The 22,838-nt window shown below is 47.3% G+C and overlaps 1 protein-coding gene across 3 annotated transcripts in view; it reads right to left on the bottom strand.

Annotated features, from left to right (window-relative positions):
- The window catches only part of SCAF4 (SR-related CTD associated factor 4), a 428,510-nt gene that overhangs the window by 231,405 nt on the left and 174,267 nt on the right, over positions 1–22,838 (bottom strand). The window lies entirely within an intron of this gene.

The following is a 22,838-nucleotide window of genomic DNA, read 5'->3' as shown; positions in this document are numbered from 1 at the left end:
TGAACATCCAAAGCAGTAATACTTGGAGAAGATGTACAAAGATGACCATGTCGCCGCTCAGCAAATTTCAACAGACAACAACAAACGAAGCTCCGTACACGATACCGCCTGAGCCCTCCTGGAATGCGGTCTAATCTGTATTGGCAAGGCTCTGTAATGACTTCCTTAACCCAGAGGGCAATCGCTGCCTGCATTGCCGGTACTCCCTGCTTACCTCCACCATGGAGTACAAACAGGCGATCAGACTTCCAAACAGCTTTAAGTCATCTTCAAGTACCGCAGTAAATTGACGCTTGACGTCCAAAGAACACAAAAGCCGGTACTCAGCTTCATCTTTGAACCTGTACAAGGTGGGCAGAGAAATGAACTAATTCAAATGAAACTGCAAAACCAGTTTGGGCAAAAAAAAAAAAAAAAAAAGTACAATCCGATGTTGAACCGCACTGGTAGTCATACAGAGAAAAGGCTCTCGACAGGAAAGAGGCTGCAACTCAGAGACCAAGGGCCAAATCCTTAAACCAGATGTCCTGTAAAAATTCCAAAATCAAAGGAATATCCACCTTGAGTGGTTGAGGACCTTACTTAGAACACCAGGCCTCAAAGACCCTCCAAACTCTAACAAGCTAGAGAAGTAGAAAATTTCCAGGCCCAAAGAAGAGGGGAAATTACAGCATGTGAAAAGCCCTGCTTTAACAAGCGAACCCTGTCAATGACCAAGCCATAAGACAGAATTGACCCGGATGCTCATGCAGAAAGGCTCCTGACATAACAGATCCATCCAAAATGGTAACCTGAGGAAACTGGCCACCAGAAGTCTCTAGAGATCGGCATACCAAGGCCTTTGACCCAAAACCGGAGCCACTAAAAGGACAGTGTTGGTTTGACTTGCAATCTTCTGGACCAGCCTACCTATCAGAGGCCAGGGCGGAAGTGTATACAGAAGGGTGCCACGTGGCCACTCCTGAACAAAAGCGTCTATGCCCATCGCTTTTGGGTCCTGCCTGAGACTGAAGCAGCATGGAACCTTTATGTTGAATGTCACCAACAGGTACAGAACCGGCAGGCCCCAGCAGTTCACCAGAAGCTGAAAGGCCTTGTCCCCCAGCTCCCATTCTCCTGGGTCAAAGTTTCTCCTGCTGAGGAAATCTGCTCCGATATTGTCCTTTCCAACAATGTGAAAGATGATATGCTTAGGAGATGCTGCTTCACCCACACCATGAGCACATCTATTTCCTCCGACACCAGTTGACTCTTGGTTCCACCCGGATGACTGATGTAAGCCACAGTCGTCGCATCATCAGACATTATCCAGACCACCTGAGCCTCTAGCCACTTGGCAAACCACAGGCACATCAACCGAACTGGTCATGACTCCAGTCTGTTGATGTTCCACTGCTGCTCTGCTACATTCCAGCGCCCTTCTACCACCAACTCCTGACAGTGAGCAGCCTCAGAGACTTGCATCTGTCATGAGTACCAACCAATCTGGCATCTTCAGGGAAACTCCCTTCCTGAGATGATCCGCCTGTAACCACCAGTCCAACTGGGATCTCACCTCTAATGGGAGGAGCAGGCTCACTGCATAGTTCTGCGACTGCAAACTCCATCGAGAGAGCAACACACACTGAAGCGAGCACATATATGCCTTTGCCCAGGGATCCATTTCTAATACAGCAGCCATCAACCCCAGGACCTGCAAATAAGATCACAAGGTTGAATGAACAGAGTTCCGCAGGGATCAAACTCTAGCATCAACGTGTGGATCAGAGACTCTGGCAGAAATACTCTGCCCTGCCTTGTATAGAATTGAACCCAGCCTAGCTCCTGTAGCACGGAAAACTGCCCTGTGGGAAGTACAGAAAGACTCTCTTACACGGTTTTGGCTCAAATCAACCAGTCGTTCAGACACGGGTGAACTAGAATGCCCTCATTGTGGAGGACCACCACTACCACCACGACATTGGAAAAGGTTTTGGATGCAAAGGCTAGCCCAAAAGGCAAGGCCTGAAACTGGCAATGATGATCCAGGATAGTAAATCAGAGGAACCGCTGATGTTCCCGATGGATGGGAATATGCAGATACACCTCTGTCAGATCCAGAGACGCAGGTACTCCCCTGCTTGAACTGCCATGACAGAGCACATCGTTTCCATCCTGAAATGCATGACTCGTAAATGTCAGTTGACGCCCTTGAGATCCAATATGGGCCAAAACGACCCTTCCTTCTAGGGCATCACAAAATAAATGGAATAATGGCCCATATTTTGCTGCAACTCAGGAACAGGAATCGCCGCTTTCAGGTTCAACAGCCATTGTAATGTCGCTTCCACTTCTATCCTCATCTGAAGGGATTTACTTGGAATGACCATGAAGGCATCTGGATGAATGCAAAGAAATTCTAGAGCATACCCATCCTGAATCATTTTGAGAACCTATTGATCCAAAGTAATATGGACCTACCTGTGCTAAAAACAGGATAGGTGACCACCTACCTCCTGCACCAACAGGTGAGCCCGCAAAAGTTCACTGGGAAGACAGAGGGATTTCACCTTCAGAGCCCACATCCTTTTGAGGTCCTCGGGGGTGAAAAGAGACCTGTGGAAGGGATGGGACTTCTGGGAAGAATCTCCCCTATAAGGCCGAAAATGTCCGTTATCTTGAGAGCTACCACTTGCCCGAAAAGACCAGGCATCATGTTTGTCCTCTAGCAATCAAGGGACCTGGGTCTCTCCCCATTTACTTGCCATTTTTTCCCAATTCACTGCCTAACAAAAGCGAGCCCTTGAAAAGCAGCTTGGTAAGATTAGACTTTGAATAGTGTCTAACGACCAGTTGCGCAGCCGCAGCTGCCGCTTGGCTGCAATAACCAAAGCAGAACATCTGGCTGCTGTGTGAACCAAGTCACAGCCCACATCAAATAAGGCGGCGGCCCCCAGTTTCTACGACAGGTCAAAAATTGAATCCAGCACCACCAGATTCTTGACAAAGATGCAAGGTAGCCTGAGCTACCAAGGTGCAACAAGAAGCATCCAGGAGAGGAAGAAAAAGACAACTTGCGCAGGGTGACCAAAATAGGATCCCTCTTCTGTCTCCCCAAGGAGTCAGGCCCAGATACACTGAGGGGCTTCAAAGGTCTGAGAGATCAAACCCGGCAACTCCTATCTATGAAAGAAACGTTAAGAGTTCTATATGGCTCTAAAGCTGGGGGAATGTCCGCTTCCTCACCAAGAGAGCCACCAGCATCATCTCAATCCACCTGCATTTGAGCTTTGTCAGACCACATTGCGCACACGGGCTTGACCGTGGAGACTAACAGAGGAGCATTCAAGCGCATGGAACTTCTCTTAGTCTGTACTGCTGATTCAGAAAATCAGCTCTATAGAAATGTCTGCAATCCCTGGAAGAATTCTACTCAGGAAAAAGGAGGATGAATCCATTCCAGGCCCCACAAGCCCAAACCAGATGTCCTGAGAGCTAGTGTCTCCTGACTCAGCCAATGGATCAATCAAGGGAGGGGACACCCCCGCCAGGTCTCCAGTCCCATTTCCCTCAAACTGAGGAGATGGACCATCACCGGCAAAATCAGGAGGAGGTAAATCTCCCCAAGCATTCAGGCAGCACTGACACAGGCTTAAAGAAAGCTCCGGCTGAATGGCCCAGATGTGGCATGCAGCACAAATAGATAAATGCTTAGGCTTCTTTGACGCGGGCACCATGATTGTAAGCATTCAGACCGGTAAAGGCTCGCACCTGGGATTACCTGCAGGTATAAGCTGTGCCCAAAATGGATGACCAAAAAATAAGTGTCCAAGTACATGCGCCTAGGCCGCTCGTCCAACTGGATGCTTAAACCAGATACCTAGTACAGACACTAAAAAAAAAAGGTGCCTAAGCTGAATGCATAAGATATGCATCCAGAAGGAAGAACACCCAAATTGGATGCTCAGGCTAGAATGGATGCACAAACAAATGCTCGGGTGCCTACCAACAGCCTGCAGCAAAAAACATGTGAAACTACCTCGCGGCCTACCATGTGCCAAAATGGGAGAAGCCTGGGAGTGGGGCCTAGCCAAACGGTTGCTCAACCCTTGGTGCCTGCACTATCTCCTCACAGAACTCCCCAGAGACGTGAGAGGGACAGCCAATCGCTGAAGAAATAGACAGTTTCTCTTGCTTTCTTCCTCCTTTGCGCAGGGTTTTATTTTTTTTTGTTAAGTAAAAACATTTTTTTTCACCTGAGCTCAGTCCTCCCTGGCTGAGAGCAGGAATGGGTCCCGGCTACAGTGGGAAAAGGTGAAAGCCTTCACTGCCAAGCCTCCCTCGGTCTGCAACTGTTAATTACAATTTAGGGCCATGCCACTCAAGGCTACCAGACTGAAGGCACTCTACACTAAGGGAGGGACCGCATGGAATCATCTCAGGAGGCAAGCAGAGCTATATAAACTTCTCATCTTTCTGACATCTCCTTTCCATATTTTTTTTTTTATACTCACAGGCAATCCCCAGAAGGGAAATGCATGTCCACCATCTGCAGGAGACAGAGAATACTGGCAGGCTGATGTCGGGATGGGACTATATAGCCGTGACGTCAGCTTTTGCTCCGTCTCCATCTGCTGGTAGAGGTGCATAAATCACGAGTGGGGACTGACCTGCCCGAATGCTGAAGTAATTATGATTTTAAAAAATAATCAAAAACTCAATTTCTTTTAATGAAATTAATGTATAAGTTATAAAAACATTAACAAAAACCAAAAAATACATAAGAAAAAATGTTTCATGCTAATTAATATAGTAAAGACCTTAACAGGAGGGAAATGCAATCTCAATTTAATAAATAAAACCGAAAGAGGAAGAGAACACACATTCCCACTTCTGTATTCCATCTTTTAAGATCAAGCACAAGGTAGCACAGACTGGCTTGTCAAGTTCAGAGTCTGATATGCAACATCATCTTTTATTTCAAATTTTCCAACTAGAGAGATCAAAGCATATTACAGCAGGTCAACATTTATATTCCTTATATATCCAGTACATAAAAGCATAATCATCACAGAAATTCATTACAAGGACACGAAAATAAATAACTCAGAGAAAATACCTCAGAGAACTACATTTAGGTATTTAAAGAGGCAGTATATATCCTAGTCACTGTAAAATGTTACTTAAAATTTAGTAACCAAAAATAAACAGCTTTACAAGATAGCTTTTTCTACAACAGACCCACAGGGAAAGGAAATGGCCTTCATCATCTCGTGCCACCAACTGGTGGTTTAATTGTAATTACTCACAGCTGAATTTATAGCCATCAAGGGATCTGAAATCCAGTTTTTAAATACTATTCTGGAATACATTTAATACTGGTTGCAAAAGCATTGTGAAAAAAGATTAATGGAGACTGTACTGTAAGCACATGCTGAAAATGGGAATTCTATAGTAAGCAAGTAGGAGTACAGCTTTATATATTTATTTCGTCTTTGCTATTTCTGGAATTTTACAGGTCAACAAAAAGTAAAATACAAAATTGGCGCAAACACTTCAGCTGTCAGCCTTCATTAGCTCTGCTACTCATGTACAAAACAGACAGAATAACCTAAGTTCACAGTTGTCTAAAGGAAGTGCAAAGGAAAAGATGATTCATATTAACAAAAAGAAAGCCTTCTTGAAAAGTAGTAACTCAGACAACACAAAAAGGAAAATTTGTTCTTACCTGCTAATTTTCATTCCTGCAGTACCACAGATCAGTCCAGACTCCTGGTTTTTGCCTCCCTTCCAGAAAATGGAGACAGTGAAAGTTTTACTGATACTGCCATATAACCTAGTGTGCCACCTGTAGTTCCTAAGAATTGACATGTACCAAAGCCAAGATAGTAAAAAAAAAAAAAAAAAAAAAAACAAACCAAAAACTAATACCAACCACTAATTAATATCCCCTGAACGAGCAGTGGGAAGTGGAAACAGAACAAATAAACTTGTCCACATTAAAAAATGTGAAGGATCAAACAAAATCTGTGCCATTCTTCAGATTAATTACAACAGATGAAGTGGACTCTCCTGAACCCCTACGCCAACTGGGCGAGACTCTGGACTGATCTGTGGTACTACAGGAAAGAAAATTAGCAGGTAAGAACCAATTTTCCTTTCCCTGTACGTACCCAGATCAATCCAGACTCCTGGGATGTTCCTAAGCTTCCCTAACACATAGGCCGATACAGTAAGGACGCGGTAGAAAAAGTGCGGCAGTGCCAGGCGCCCGCTCGTTTGCCGCGCGCACAGTTTGGATCACATACCGCTCGATACAGTATTTAAATAGCATGCAAATGCAAGCCGCGTCCAAAGTGCGTCCATGAAGGCAATCCATTTTACTGTATAGAGCGCTATACAGCGCCTATACAGTATCCTGGGTGCGCTGGTACCAGGAAGTGGATCCCAACTTAAAGCAAAAGAAAAGGATCAGAGAAGTATCAGCCGGCCTAAACTCTTACCTGCCCAACCTAAAATCCAACGCACCGGGAAAGCCACGCTTCAGGATCGGGCAAACTTTCCCCCAGCCCGCGCTCACCTGCCCTGGCCGTGTCCATGGGTGCCGGTCTCCAGAGCAGCCCCAGTCCTCTCTCCCCTTCTCCCGGGGGCAGCCGGTGGCGAGAGCGGATCGGGCGCTCCCCATGCGAGGGGCAGCTTCCAGCAGCCCTCGCCGGCGAATGAGCGCATGCCATGACCTCGGACGTCCAGCCGGGCGCTCAGGTCACGGCGTGCGCTCATGTGCTCATTCACCATCGCCGGCGAGGGCTGCTGGAAGCCGCACCTCACATGGGGAGCGTCCAATCTGCCCCGGGCTGCTGAAGCCGCTCTCGCCACCGGCTGCCCCCTGGAGGAGGGGAGAGAGGACTGGGGCTGCTCCGGAGACTGGCACCCATGGACGCGGCAAGGGCAGGTGAGCGGGGGCTGGGTGAAAGTTTGTTCGATCCTGAAGCGTGGCTTTCCCGGTGTGTTGGATTTTAGGTTGGGCAGGCAAGAGTTTAGTTATGGAGGTTTAGAGGTTTAACCCATCCTTACCGCTTCTTTAAATCAACGGGTAACCCTTTCCGCCCGCAGCATGTATATGAGATGTAAACGATCGGATTAGCTATTCCCTCCCAAACAGTAACGTGCGCCCCGATTATCGCCTTTTTAACCTGCAGTTTTGTCGCATGTTTAATCTGCTAGTTTACCACCTACCCTTACCCCTGCGTTAGTGTGGAGCGTCAGGTCAGAGAGACGAAATTTCACGGGCAAACGACCCCCTCACCCCCTGGGACAATATCTTTAGAGGAGCCAGGATCGGGCAAACTTTCCTCCAGCCCCCGCTCACCTGCCCTGGTCTCGTCCATGGGTGCCGATCTCCCTTGCGGGCGCGCTGACAGCTCCGGAGCAGGAAGGAAGGACCTGTTGTTTCCAAGCGTGGCTTTCCTGGTGCGTTGGATTTTAGGTTGGGCAGGCAAGAGTTTAGTTATGGAGGTTTAGAGGTTACCCGTTGATTTAAAGAAGCAGTAAGGATGGGTTAAAAGGGATAGTGAATCGCGGGTTGGACTAACGCGGCCAAATTGTGAGTAGAAAGTGGGTTAGAAGCAGGGTAACCGCGGCCGCGCTTTACTGTATAGGCCTGTGGGATGAGACCACAAGAGTCCTGCTCGAAGTGCACTCTCCCCAAAGCCCATGGCTTCTGGGGTCTGGACATCCTAACGATAATGCTTAGTGAAAGTGCACAATGACTTCCAAGTAGCCACCCTGCAAATCTCTTGCAGTGACACTTGTTGACATTTGGCACAGGATGCCGCCTGGGAACGAGTAGAATGAGCCCTTAAGCCCTCCAGGACCAGACGCGCCTGACATATATGCAGAGCTAATGGCTTCCTTCAACCACCAAGCAATCGTGGCTTTTGATGCCTTATGCACCTTTTTGTGCTGTGGAGCGGTGCAAAAAAGGGGATCAGACAACCAGAAGCTGTTAGTAACTTTAAGATACTACAACAATGTGCACTTGATATCCAAAAGCCGTAACTCTTTCGCATGAGGTGCTGTAGCATTCAAATTTGGGAAAACTGGGAGCTCCACAGACTGGCAGAAAGGTTGGAACCATCCACAAAGACTCCCGAATCCGAAATTCTCAAGAAAGGATCTCTATACGACAAGGCTTGAAGTTCTGAAATCCTTCTAGTGGAAGAAATCCCCACCAAAAAAAAAAATCATCTTCAAAGTGAGATCTTTTAAAGTAGTCCTTCTAAGAGGCTCAAACGGCGCTGCACATATTCCTTTCAGGACTAAGTTAAGGCTTCAAGAGGGACACAGCTTCTGAACTGGAGGACGCAAATGCTTTGCCCCTCAGAGAAAATGCACCACCATCCGGGCTGCTACCTGAACTATGAGGGAGTTAAAGGACAAACCCTTCACCAAACCTCTCTGCAAGAAGGTAAGATTATGTGCTACGGAAGCTCGCATAGTGCCAAACCCCTCTTCCATGCACCAATCCACAAAAACTCTCCAGACCCTCACATACGCCAAGGAGCCCGAGTTGAAAATATGGGACCTTGGTACAGACGCTTTGGCAGATGAGCGAGCCTCAATGGGTAGTCTACCACTAGATTGATCAGATCTGCAAACCAAGGCCACGCCAGAGCCACCAGAATCATGTCTCCTGGGTGAACCTCCACATGCCGAAAAATCTTGCCCAACAGCGGCCACGGCGGAAAAACATACAGCAGAATGTCCCGCGGTCAAGGAAGAACTAAGGTGTCAACTCCCTTTGCTCCGTGCTCTCCTGCGACTGAAGAAGTGAGGCTCCTTGGCATTTTTCTGAGTTTCCATTAAATACATGCGGGGCCTGCCCCACCTGCGAGCCACTGCTTCCTCTGACAGCTCCCACTCTCCAGGATCCAGCTGTTGATGGCTAAGAAAATCCACTTGCACATTGTCGGACCCGGCTATGTGAGAAGCAGCTATCAACACTAGATGCTGTTCTGCCAATTGAATTAGCTTCCAAGCTTCCGTTCTACTCTTGGTACCACCCCGCCCGTTGATATAAGCCACCGCTGTCGCATTGTCAGACAAGATTCTGACTGGATGGCCGCACAAGATAAAAAAATGCACTCAGCGCCAACTGTATCGCTCTCATCTAAGTGATTTATAGACCATGATGCTTCTTCTGTCAATCACTGGCCTTGCACCAACTGACCTTGGCAGACAGCTCCCCAACCAGAGAGGCTGGTGTCAGTGGTAACCACTGTCCACTCCGAAGCTTCCAAGTCCACCCAGGGCCAGCGCGTCCATTAGGCAAACTTCGGCGGTCACCTAGGGCGCCGAAGAGTAGCCACATGCTGCCGCAAGTGGGGCCTATCCCGCTCATGGTAAAGAGAAAGAGAGACTGTGTGCTTCTCGGGGCCGTGAGCAGCGAGCTGCTCATAGCCCTGAGAAGCACACAGTTGGCACCGAAACAAGTGGGGGAGGGGGCAGCACAAAGGTCGCCCAATATCCTTGCACCAGCCCAGAGTCCACCCCTTGACACAAGTGGTCCTGACGAAGCCACCATGACAGACTGGATCTGGCTAACTCCGTAAGCGGCAGTGGAAGCTGGAACTGCTCCAACAACGTATCCCACCGGGAAAATAACGGCGCCTGCAGAGGTCTCGTATGAGCAAACGCCCAAGGCATGAGCTCCAACGTGGACACCATGGAGCAGAGAACCTGTAGGTAATCCAAGACCCTGGGCACCTGGCTCTCCAACAATCTGCAAGGCAAACTAATATGGGCGGAATTATTCGTGACTTTCAAAAAGGAAAATAGCCAATCAAATAAATGAGTCTTTTATATAATTTACACAATATAAATCTTAATTTACTAACACAATACCTCATAAAAAACACACATTCACACCTCATTCGTACCTTAAAATTGACTATACATATGGAAAGATACCTATACAATGTGCCTCAACAATAATAAATACATGTTATATAAATGTTATACATATAAAGCATATATGTCCTTTACACATCACATATCTGTAAATATAAGAACATGCCATACTGGGTCAGACCAAGGGTCCATCAAGCCCAGCATCCTGTTTCCAACAGTGGCCAATCCAGGCCATAAGAATCTGGCAAGTACCCAAAAACTAAGTCTATTCCATGTTACCGTTGCTAGTAATAGCGGTGGTTATTATCTAAGTCAACTTAATTAATAGCAGGTAATGGACTTCTCCAAGAACTTATCCAATCCTTTTTTAAACACAGCTATACCAACTGCACTAACCAGATCTTCTGGCAATAAATTCCAGAGTTTAATTGTGCGTTGAGTGAAAAAGAACTTTCTGCGATTAGTTTTAAATGTGCCAAATGCTAACTTCATGGAGTGCCCCCTAGTCTATTATCCAAAAGAGTAAAAAACCGATTCACATCTACCCATTCTAGACCTCATGATTTTAAACACCTCTATCATATCCCCCCCTCAGCCGTCTCTTCTCCAAGCTGAAAAGTCCTAACCTCTTTAGTCTTTCCTCGTAGGGGAGCTGTTCCATTCCCTTTATCATTTTGGTCGCCCTTCTCTGTACCTTCTCCATCGCAATTATATCTTTTTTGAGATGCGGCGACCAGAATTGTACACAGTATTCAAGGTGTGGTCTCAGCATGGAGCGATACACAGGCAATATGACATTTTCCGTTTTATTCAACATTCCCTTTCTAATAATTCCCAACATTCTGTTTGCTTTTTTGACTGCCGCAGCACACTGAACCGATGATTTCAATGTGTTATCCACTATGATGCCTAGATCTCTTTCTTGGGTAGTAGCACCTAATATGGAACCTAACATTGTGTAACTATAGCATGGGTTATTTTTCCCTATATGCATCACCTTGCACTTGTCCACATTAAATTTCATCTGCTATTTAGATGCCCAATTTTTCAGCCTCACAAGGTCTTCCTGCAATTTATCACAATCTGCTTGTGATTTAACTACTCTGAACAATTTTGTATCATCTGCAAATTGGTGAGGCCTCACCTGGAGTACTGTGTTCAGTTCTGGAGACCATATCTCCAAAGAGACAGAGACAAGACGGAGGCGGTCCAGAGAAAGGCAACCAAAAAGGTGGAGGGTCTTCATCGAATGACTTATGAGGAGAGATTGAAGAATTAAATACGTACACCCTGGAGGAAAGGAGGAGCAGAGGTGATATGATACAGACTTTCAGATACTTGAAAGGTTTTAATGATCCAAAGACAACGACAAATCTTTTCCGTCGGAAAAAAAATCAACAGAACCAAGGGTCATGATTTGAAGCGCCATGGAGGAAGACTCAGAACCAATGTCAGGAAGTATTTCTTCATGGAGAGGGTGGTGGATGCCCGGAATGCCCTTCCGGAGGAAGTGGTGAAGACCAGAACTGTGAAGGACTTCAAAGGGGCGTATGATAAACACTGTGGATCCATAAAGTCTAGAGGACGTGAATGAAGAGCGGGTGGCTCACGGGAATGATTTATTTTATTTAACATTTTTATATACCGCAGTTCAGGTAACAAAGTTACTAATCACTTTGGTTCACATTTCAACAATTACAATGACAATATAAAGAATAGTTTATAATGTCTTACAAAGAACAGGGTGATTTAACTTGGAAAAAACTAGTAATGAATGGGGAGAGTACAATTTATATACATATGTCTTATATATACATGAGTAGATACATGAGTGAGTTAAGAGAATGCTTGGTTGAACAGCCAGGTTCGATGATGGCTACTACCTGGAGATAATACCCTTATTCAATAAAAATACACACGGTTAATGCGACTCCATCACTGCTCTAAGACTCCAACATTGTTCTAAGCTTCAACGGCAACGGTGAGTAGATTGCTTGTTACGGTGGTTACTACCCCAAACCAAATAAGCCTGATACTTCACTTTCAATGCATATCCAGCATAGCTCTCTGCTTCAATGGCAGGGGGGAATGAAGAAAAGTGGATCTATATACAGACACCCAACAAGGACTGAATTACATAGTCTGGGTAAACAAATAAGCATGGGTGTAGCTTGCTTATTGCGGCGGTTACTACCCCTAACTAATTAAGCTAGATATTTCACTTAGATGCAGTTCCAACACTGCTCTCTACAGTAATGGTGGAGGTGGAAGGGAAATAGAACCAAAAGGTTACTAAGAGCCAAGAGTAACATAAGTATGAGGAAAAACAAAAAGTGCAAAACTTGCTGGGCAGACTGGATGGGCCATTTGGTCTTCTTCTGCCGTCATTTCTATGTTTCTATTACCTCACTTGTCGTATTTTCTTTCCAGATCATTTATAAATATATTGAAAAGTAAGGGTCCCGATAAAGATCCCTGAGGCACTCCACTGCCCACATCCTTCCACTGAGAAAATTGTCCATTTAATCCTACTCTCTGTTTCCTGTCTTTTAGCCAGTTTGCAATCCATGAAAGGACATCGCCACCTATCCCATGACTTTTTATTTTTCCTAGAAGCCTCTCATGAGGAACTTTGTCAAATGCCTTCTGAAAATCCAAGTACACTACATCTACAGCTTCACCTTTATCCACATGTTTATTAACTCCTTCAAAAAAGTGAAGCAGATTTGTGAGATAAGACTTGCTTTGGGTAAAGCCATGCTGACTTTGTTCCATTAAACCAGGTCTTTCTATATGTTCTGTGATTTTGATGTTTAGAATACTTTCCACTGTTTTTCCTGGCACTGAAGTCAGGCTAACCGGTCTGTAGTTTCCCGGATCGCCCCTGGAGCCCTTTTTAAATATGGGAGTTACATTAGCTATCCTCCAGTGTTCAGGTACAATGGATGATTTTAATGACAGGTTACAAATTTGTATTAATAGGTCTGAAATTTCATTTTTTAGTTCCTTCAGAACTCTGGGGTGTATACCATCTGGTCCAGGTGATTTACTACTCTTAAGTTTGTCAATCAGGTCTAACACACCTTCTAGGTTCACCGTGATTTGGTTCAGTTCATCTGAATCATTACCCATGAAAACCTTCTCCAGTACGGGTACCTCCCCAACATCCTCTTCAGTAAACACCGAAGCAAAGAAATCATTTAAACTTTCTGCAATGGCCTTATCTTCTCTAAGTGCCCCTTTAACCCCTCGATCATCTAACGGTCCAACTGACTCCCTCACAGGCTTTCTGCTTCAGATATATTTTAAAAAGTTTTTACTGTGAGTTTTTGCCTCTACGGCCAACTTCTTTTCAAATTCTCTCTTAGCCTGTCTTATCAATGTCTTACATCTAACTTGCCAACGTTTATGCATTATCCTATTTTCTTCTGTTGGATCCTTTTTCCAATTTTTGAATGAAGATCTTTTAGCTAAAATAGCTTCTTTCACCTCCCCTTTTAACCATGCCGGTAATCGTTTTGCCTTCTTTCCATCTTTCTTAATTTATGGAATACATCTGGATTGTGCTTCTAGGATGGTATTTTTTTATTTATTTATTTAGTTTGACAATGACCATGCCTTTTGCACACTTTTTACTTTGGTAGCTGCTCCTTTCAGTTTTTTTCTATTTTTCTCATTTTATCAAAGTTTCCCTTTTGAGAGTTTAGCACGAGAGCCGGTGATTTCCTTACTGTCCCCCTCCCAGTCATTATGATCAATATTGCCAAGCGGCCCCACCACCGTTACCTCACTCACCAAATCCTGGTCTCCACTGAGAATTAGATCTAAAATTGCTCCCTCTCTCATCGGTTCCTGAACCAATTGCTCCATAAAGCTATCATTTATTCCATCTAGGAACTTTATCTCTCTAGCGTGTCCCGATGATACATTTACCCAGTCAATATTGGGGTAATTGAAGTCTCCCATTATTACCGCATTACCAATTTGGTTAGCTTCTCTAATTTCTCTTAGCATTTCACTGTCTGTCTCACCATCTTGACCAGGTAGACGGTAGTATACTCCTAATACTATAGTCTTCCCCGACACACAAGGGATTTCTACCCATAAAGATTCAATTGTGCATTTAGTCTCGTGCAGGATGTTTATCCTGTTGGACTCTATGCCACCCGGACATAAAGAACCACACCGCCTCCCGGGTGCTTCTCTCTGTCATTGTGATATAATTTGTACCCCGGTATAGCACTGTCCTATTGGTTGTCCTCCTTCCACCATGTCTTTGGGATGCCAATTAAGTCTACATTCTAATTCTCCCATCTTACTTCTTAGACTTCTGGCATTAGCATACAAACATTTCAAAGTTTGTTTTTTGTTTGTATTTTCATTCTGCTTTTTAATTGATAGGGATAAGGTAGAATTTTTTAGCTCAGGTGAGTTTTTAGTTACAAGCACTTGGACTACTTTTCTTATTATTGGAACCTCACTGTCGGGATGCCCTAATTCTAATGCATCATTAGTATCCTTTGAAGATACCTCTCTCCGAACCATGCACTGCTGAGTGACTGTCAGCTTTCCCCCTTTGTTCTAGTTTAAAAGCTGCTCTCTCCCCTTTTTAAAGGTTAGCGCCAGCAGTCTGGTTCCACCCTGGTTAAGGTGGAGCCCATCCCTTCGGAAGAGACTCCCCCCTTCCCCTAAAGGTTCCCTAGTTCCTAACAAAACTGAATCCCTCTTCCTTGTACCATCGCCTCATCCACTCATTGAGACTCCGGAGCTCTGCCTGCCTCTGGTGACCTGCGCGTGGAACAGGGAGCATTTCAGAGAATGCTACCCTGGAGGTTCTGGATTTAAGCTTTCTACCTAAGAGCCTAAATTTGGCTTCCAGAACCTCCCTCCCACATTTTCAATTGTCGTTGGTGCCCACATGTACCACGACAGCTGGCACCTCCCCAGCACTGTCTAAAATCCTATCCTAATGCATATATATTCTTTGTATGCCCTTTTAAACAATTTCCTTCTCCTACTGACTACAATGTTATTTCCTCATCAAGATCTTTTTCATTAAAGGCTTTTTTTGTATGGAATTCTTTCCTCATTTATTTCCAACAATATTGTTCACACATTCACATAGGATCCCTCTTATTGCATTTCCTCTACGATGTTATTTTCTCATTTAATTCTTTTTCATTAAAGGTTTTTTTCCGTCACGTTCTTTTCTCATTTTTCTCACCATGTTGTTCTTATGTTCACATAAATTCCTCTTTACAGTCGCAATTCCTCTTCGCATTCCCTACAAGGGGCCCTTGTTTCGCCTTTAAGTCTTCATCAGGGGAACAATACCATCCTACTCTTCATTACTGACTTTCTTCAAACAAATGCTCCCACAGTTCACTCCATAATAATACAAATCAAAATGTGCCACAATTCGATCATGTTCCAACACTATACCGGGAGACACCGATCTGACTCATTCCTTCCCAAATGCCTAACTTACAAGATAAACACTGTGGATCCCTAAAGGCTAGAGGATGGGAATAAACAAAAAAGCTTGGGGATAACCTGCACGGAGCGGCAGTTACTACCCTTGGGAGGCTTGAGGGGCAGACTAGATGGACCATTTTGGTCTTTTCTGCCATCATTACTATGTTACTATGTGCTGTCGTAGTCCTAGCCCTGTCTCCAACAATCTGCTCACTTGCAACTGCAACTTGACAATGCGCTCCTCTATAACAAAAATGTTCCCCAGCTTGGTATTGAAGCACACTCCCAGAAATTCCATCACTTATGACGGAACGGGATAAAGCAAATGTTGCTTACCTGATGTAACAGGTGTTCTCACAGGACAGCAGGATGTTAGTCCTCACAAATGGGTGACATCGAGGATGGAGCCCACCACGGAAAACTTCTGTCAAAGTTTAAACAGAACTTTGACTGGCCCCTACTGGGCATGCCCAGCAAGGCACTGACCCTGCAGCCAGCAGGGGTCTCCCTTCAGTCTGGTTTTCAAAGCTACAGGCAGTGCCTAAAAAGTAAAAACAAAACGAACCCAACACCGCGGGGTGGCGGGCGGGTTTCGTGAGGACTAACATCCTGCTGTCCTGTGAGAACACCTGTTACATCAGGTAAGCAACATTTGCTTTCTCACAGGACAAGCAGGATGGTTGTCCTCACAAATGGGTGAGTACCGAGCTGAGGATGTCCTGACCTGCACCAAATGTACCCAACGATGTGCAACAGGCACAACAACTGGGGTGGAATTTGGGAAAGGGCATCCGCACCCTACCGGGAAGGTGGAAGGGTGTTGGTACATCATGTTGGAAAAAGGTTACGCAAGACAGATTGGCCAAAGATGGAGTCTTGTCTTCCAGCTTTGTCCAAACAATAATGGGCTGCAAAGGTATGGAGAGAACTCCAGGTTGCAGCCTTACAGATGTCAGGAAGCGGCACCGATCGAAGGTGTGCTACTGAAGTCGCCATGGCCCTCACAGAGTGTGCTTTGACACGGTCTTGGAAAGGAATGCCAGCTTGCTGATAACAGAAGGAAATGCAGTCCGCCAACCAGGAGGAAAGAGCCTGCTTACCCACAGGTTGTCCTAACTTGTTAGGATGGAAGGAGACAAACAATTGAGTGCTCTTTCTGTGAGCAACTGTACGGTCTAGATAAAACGCTAGAGCTCGTTTACAGTCTAGGGTATGCAGAGTCTGTTCCCCAGAGTTGGAATGGGGCCTGGGAAAAAAGATAGGTAGTATGATGGATTGATTGATATGAAATTCAGAAACTACCTTGGGTAAAAATTTAGGGTGAGTGCGGAGTACCGCCCTGTCCTGCAGGAGTTTAGTGTAAGGCGGATAGGTGACTAAGGCCTGTAACTCACTAACCCTGCGAGCTGAAGTAATAGCCAACAGGAATAATACTTTCCATGTGAGATACTTCAATTCACAGGAGTGCAGAGGTTCGAAAGGTGGTTTCATAAGACGACCAAGAACCAGATTAAGGTCCCAGGATGGAGCCGGAGGACGTAAGGGTGGCTTCAGATGGAGTAAGCCCTTAAGAAAGCGTGTTACTAGGGGTTGTACTGAAATAGGAGTACCCCCAATACCTTTATGGAAGGCGGCTACCGCACTGACATGCATTCTAATGGAAGAGGTCTTGAGACCGGATTCTGATAGATGCCACAAATAGTCCAAGAACTGAGAGATTGGACAGGAAAGGGGATCAAGGGACTGAGAAGTGCACCATGATGTGTACCTTTTCCATTTGTATGAGTAAGATTTTCTTGTGGAAGGCTTTCGTGAAGCTATCAGGACCCGAGAAACTGAATCCGAAAGGTTAAATGGTTGAAGGACTAACCTTTCAACATCCATGCCGTCAGAGACAAGGCTTGGAGGTTGGGATGGAGGAGGCATCCGTCGTTTTGAGTGAGAAGATGCGGGTCCATTCCCAGAGGAATGTGCCTGCGGATGGAGAGATCCTGGAGTATTGGAAACCATACTTGGCGTGGCCAGTAAGGTGCTATCAGGATCATGGTTCCTCCGTCTTGGCGTAGCTTCACGAGAGTCTTTGACACAAGAGGAAGTGGAGGGAATGCATAGAGTAGACCGGTTGTCCACTTGAGGGAGAATGCATCCCTCGGCCGAGAGTGCTGGCTCCGAATGAGAGAGCAGTAATCGTCCACTTTGTGGTTCTGAGGGGACGCAAAGAGGTCTATGCGGGGAGAACCCCACTTGTGAAACAGAGAGGTCGCTACCAGAGGATCGAGTGACCACTCGTGTGGTTGGAAGACACGGCTCAGCTGGTCTGCCAATACATTGTCTACTCCCGGCAAGTAAGTGGCCCTGAGGTACATGGAGTGGGAGAGGGCTTCCGCCCAGATCTGCGCAGCTTCCTGACACAGAAGGAAGGAGCCTGTGCCTCCCTGCTTGTTTATGTACCACATGGCCACTTGGTTGTCCGTCTGGATTAAGATTATCTGATGGAATAGATGATCTTTGAAAGTTCGGAGCGCATAGCGGATTGCTCGAAGTTCCAGGAAATTGATCTGGTGTTCGGCTTCCTCTTTGGACCATAACCCTTGGGTTTGGAAGTCGTCCACATGGGCTCCCCAACCGATGTGAGAAGCGTCGGTGGTTAGGATTACTTGCGGATCCGGTGGAAGAAAGGGTAAGCCCTGAAGGAGGTTGACCCGAGTCGTCCACCAGGTTAAGGATAGGCGTAGCACCTGTGTGACTGTGATAATGGAGGACAGAGGCTGAAAAGCTTGAATCCATTGGTGTCGTAGAGTCCATTGCGTTACTCTCATGGCTAGTCGGGTCATGGGAGTGACTTGAACCGAGGATGCCATGTGTCCTAGGAGAATGAGGAACTGGCGAGCCTTGGCAGTGTGTTGCGACTGGAGCTGGCGAGCTAAGGACATGAGTGTGTGGACTCGTTGAATTGGAAGGTAGGCTTTTGCCTGTAAGGTGTCCAAGTCTGCCCCAATGAAGGATAAGGTCTGAGATGGGACCAAGCAAGATTTCTCGTAATTGACAAGAAACCCTAAGGAAAGGAGTGTGTGAATTGTCAATTTTAGGGAGGATTGAGCAAACTGAGGGGTAGAGGCCCTGATGAGCCAATCGTCCAGATAGGGGTAGACGTGGACACCTTCCTTCCTGAGAAATGCTGCTACTACTACGAGACACTTGGTAAAGACTCGTGGAGCAGATGCCAGACCGAAAGGTAGTACCCGGTATTGATAATGGTCGTGGCCTATCAGAAAACGCAGATACTTGCGATGAGATTGTGTTATCGCAATGTGGGTATAAGCGTCCTTGAGGTCGAGAGAGCACAGCCAATCCCCCTTTTGCAACAGAGGGAGCAAGGCGCCCAGGGTTACCATCTTGAACTTTTCTTTTTGCAGATACTTGTTGAGGGCTCGAAGGTCCAGAATTGGACGAAGCCCCCCTGATTTCTTTGGTATTAGGAAGTATCTGGAATAGAATCCTTTCCCTTGTTGACAGGGAGGGACGGGTTCTATAGCATTTGATTGTAGAAGAAGGAATACTTCTTGTTGTAATTGAGTCAAATGGCTGGTTAGACTCCATGCCTGAAGGGGCGGGGAGTCTGGCGGAAGTGTTATAAAGTTGAGGTGGTAACCCTGTGCGATAATTGCTAGCACCCACTGATCTGAGGTGACCTGTTTCCAACGGTGTAAGAAGTGGTACAGACGACCTCCCACAGGGATGTGTGGAAGAGGGAGTTGGCTTGTGCTCAATACAGGGAAGTCAAAGGCCCGCCGCAGGCCCAGGAGGTGGGGCTACAGTAGGCCTTTGCTTTCGCGGCTGACGAGGCTGAGGCCTGTTAGAGGACCGTACAGGACGAGCCCTAGTTGACGGAGAGTAGTAGCGACGTGGTCGAAAGAACGACTTTTTAGAGTCCTTCTTTTGCGGTTGCTTGGAGGTCACCTCAGGTGGGATAGACGAGAGTTGTTTCAACGTCTCATGGTGGTCTTTTAACTCTGCCACAATCTGTTGAATTTGTTCTCCAAACAAATTGTCGCCTAAGCAGGGTAAATCAGCAAGACGATCTTGGACCTCTGGGCGAAGGTTGGATGACTTTAACCAAGCCCAACGTCTGGCTGAGATGGCTGTGGCTGAAACCTTCGTGGAAGCATCGAATATATCGTAGGCAGTCCTAATCTCGTGCTTCCCTGCCTCAAATCCCTTGTGAAGAAGGGCTTGAAGTTGCGGTTGGTACTGGTCCGGTAACGTGTCAGCGTAGTCTTGCATCTGCTTAAGGATAGCTCTGTTGTATTGAGTCATATAGAGCTGATATGAAGCTATGCGTGAAATCAACATAGCTCCATGGTACACTTTTCGTCCCACACTATCCAGGAACTTGTTGTCCCTGGTAGGTGGGGTAGAAGAGTGTGGCTTAAGACGCTTGGCCTTCTTCTGCGCAGACTCAACTACAACAGAGCGATGATCCAGTTGAGGCTTTTGGAAACCTGGTGCTGACTGGACAAGGTATGTGGAGTCAGCTTTCTTATTAACTGGAGACACCGATGAAGGAGATTCCCAGTTTTTCTTGAGCAGATCCAAAAACACCTGGTGTATAGGGATGGAAGCGATGATTTTTGGAGCATCCAGAAATTGAAGTAGTTCCATCATCTGGTGTCTATCATCGGCTTCAGATTGTAACTGAAAAGGTACAACTTCTGACATCTCTTTTACAAAATTAATGAAAGAGAGATCCTCAGGAGGAGATCTTTTTCTACTCTCTGTAGGAGATGGCGGCGAAGGCAAATCTGTGTCAGAAGATGTATCATCATCATCACCCCAGGTATCGTAGGGATCATGTGGGGCTTGTAGCCCCGATGGACCTGGCTGAGGTTCTGAGGGCATCGATGGAAACCGAGGTGGAATCGGTGCCGTAGGTGGAATCAGAAATGGCATCGATGGCTTCGGTGCTGCCGATGGAATCGGTGCCTGGCGCGGAATCGATGGACCGAAGGATATATCGGTGGAGATATGCCAGGATGGACCGATGGAACCACCCCGGAAGGGGGAATCCGAAACGGTGTTTCTCCTGCCGATGAGAATCCAGTCGGAGACGGTGGTGTTGTCGATGGCACTGGAATCACCGATGGAAGGGCCGTCATGAGCGCCTCCATACGGCTGAGTAGCGGTGCTAACGCTTGTACCAACGGCTCGGTGGTCGGTTCCCTCCTCGGTGGCGAAGCCGGTGTCGGTGCTGGGGGCGGCACTGGAACCGGTGCCGGAGATGGTGCCGATGGAGGTTGTAATTTCTTCATTCCCTTCTCGATGGCCTCCTGGACCAGCCGGTCCAGTTCTGCCCGGAGACCAAGGGTAACTATACCCGGCTCAACGGGAGAGGGAGGCTGAGGCAGGGCCGGAAGGACCACCGTAACTGGTGGGATCACGGCCCCCGCACCCCGGGAGGGTGAGGGTTTCCTCGATGCCGGCGAACGAGACGTGGAGGGTGTCCGGTCTGTTCGCGGCTTCTTTGTCGGTGGCTCGGCTTGAACAGAGGTCGATGGCTGTGGATCCTCGACAGGCCGAGACTTGTGCCGTCGATGGCGATGCTTTTCTTTCCGATCCCCTCGCCCATCCGGGGAAGGGACGGGAGTCGACGGCCGAGAAGCGATCGATGGCGGACGGTCACCGGAGGGTTGGCGATGATGGTACAACTTCGACGGTGCCGGTTCCGATGACGTCGATGCTATCGATGGCGTTGGGGTGGGTGCATGGAAGAGGAGCCCCATCTTCTCCATCCTGGCTTTGCGACCCTTGGGTGTCATTAAGGCACATTTGGTGCAAGTCAGGACATCATGCTCACTACCCAAACACATTACACAAACCCTGTGGGGGTCTGTGATGGACATAGTCCGGGTACAATCCGGACAACGGCGGAACCCCGTTGCCATGGCTGGAAGCCAAAATTTAGGCTGGGGATCGGTAAGTGCCAACAGGCCTCAAGGGCCAAAATCGACGGCAGTCGATGGAAGAAGGCAAAAAACTTACCGGGTTCCGAAAGATGACTAAAAAATTTGTCGAAGGGAGACCCCTGAGGGGCAAATTTTCTTAGGAAATTAATTTCCAGATTCCTGTCAGGAACGTGGTTAGAGAGCTCCTTTCACCGCGTGGCAACTGCTGCGCGGAAAAAAGAAGACTGAAGGGAGACCCCTGCTGGCTGCAGGGTCAGTGCCTTGCTGGGCATGCCCAGTAGGGGCCAGTCAAAGTTCTGTTTAAACTTTGACAGAAGTTTTCCGTGGTGGGCTCCATCCTCGATGTCACCCATTTGTGAGGACAACCATCCTGCTTGTCCTGTGAGAACTCTTGGACCAATTGACAACCCAGGCGAATGATCACACCAGCTCCACCGCTTGTCTGTAATAGACTTCCAACTTTGCCCAAATGAGCCAGTTGTCCAGAAATGGGTGCACCAGCACCTTGCCCCATCCTTCAAGCCAGTCTTCAGAGTATTCCACTCCATGACCACCAACTTCTTAACGGACTTATGAAAAGGAAGCACCTTCACTGGACCCCGTAAGCCATCCATGACCGGATCCTCCACCTCCAGATTGGACTTTTCCTGCGGAACCTTCATTCCTAATTCCGCCAGAACAGAGGGAATCAGGGGTCCCAACACTTCTCTTACGATTGTTCCCTTCCACAGGTGGGCCTTCCCTGTCCCTCCTCTGGATCCTGCCCCCCAGTGATGGCTCCACATCAGGAGGACCCGCTCCTGCCGGCACCCCAACCTCAAACATCTGAAAGACCGTCCACTGCGGAACACTGCGAGGGCAACTCAAGGGCTCGCCAAACCCTGGTAGCCCCACAAAGTCCCTAGACCTCTTCTTGGGCTGTGGACCAGACGAAGCCTCAGGCTTGGACCCCTGCCGGCCTGCTGCTTTCCAGGCCAAATAAGCCTCACGCACAAAAAAAGCACAAAATCCGCTGAAAAAGAAAAATCATCTGAAGCCTCCCCTAGGAGGTCATCTTCCACCCCCAAATGAACTCCCTGGGCCTCTGATCAGCTGGAGACAATGGTGGAGGGAAAAGCGGCCTCAGTAGCAGCCGTGAAGGAAGTTAAGATGGCCACTGTTCCCGCGCTGACTGGGAACAGGTCAGACGCTTCCCGCGGCACAGACAGGGACCTCCCAGACCCACGCTGCAGTTCGATCACCACTGCGAGCGATCCTGGTCTGCCCTCTCCCCCAGAGAGGCAGTGGGAGCAGAGGCCATTTTAGGACAGCCACACATGCGACTCTCCACATGCTGCACATTTGCTGCCGCATGGCATGCCACAGGTCGCCCCGACCACGGGAGTCCATTGCCTGAGAGAAATAAACAACTCTAAGAGCTCGCGAAAGCTGCGCTCTACCAGCACCAGCCCCCCACTACTGCCAAGCTGCAGGAAGACAAAAACAACAACCCTGACTGTGTCCTCCCCCCCC

The sequence above is a fragment of the Rhinatrema bivittatum genome, chromosome 5 (genome assembly GCF_901001135.1).
Source record: "Rhinatrema bivittatum chromosome 5, aRhiBiv1.1, whole genome shotgun sequence".
NCBI lineage: Eukaryota > Metazoa > Chordata > Amphibia > Gymnophiona > Rhinatrematidae > Rhinatrema > Rhinatrema bivittatum.
The sequence above is the reverse complement of the archived record's forward strand: the minus strand, read 5'-3'. Positions and strand labels throughout refer to the sequence as shown.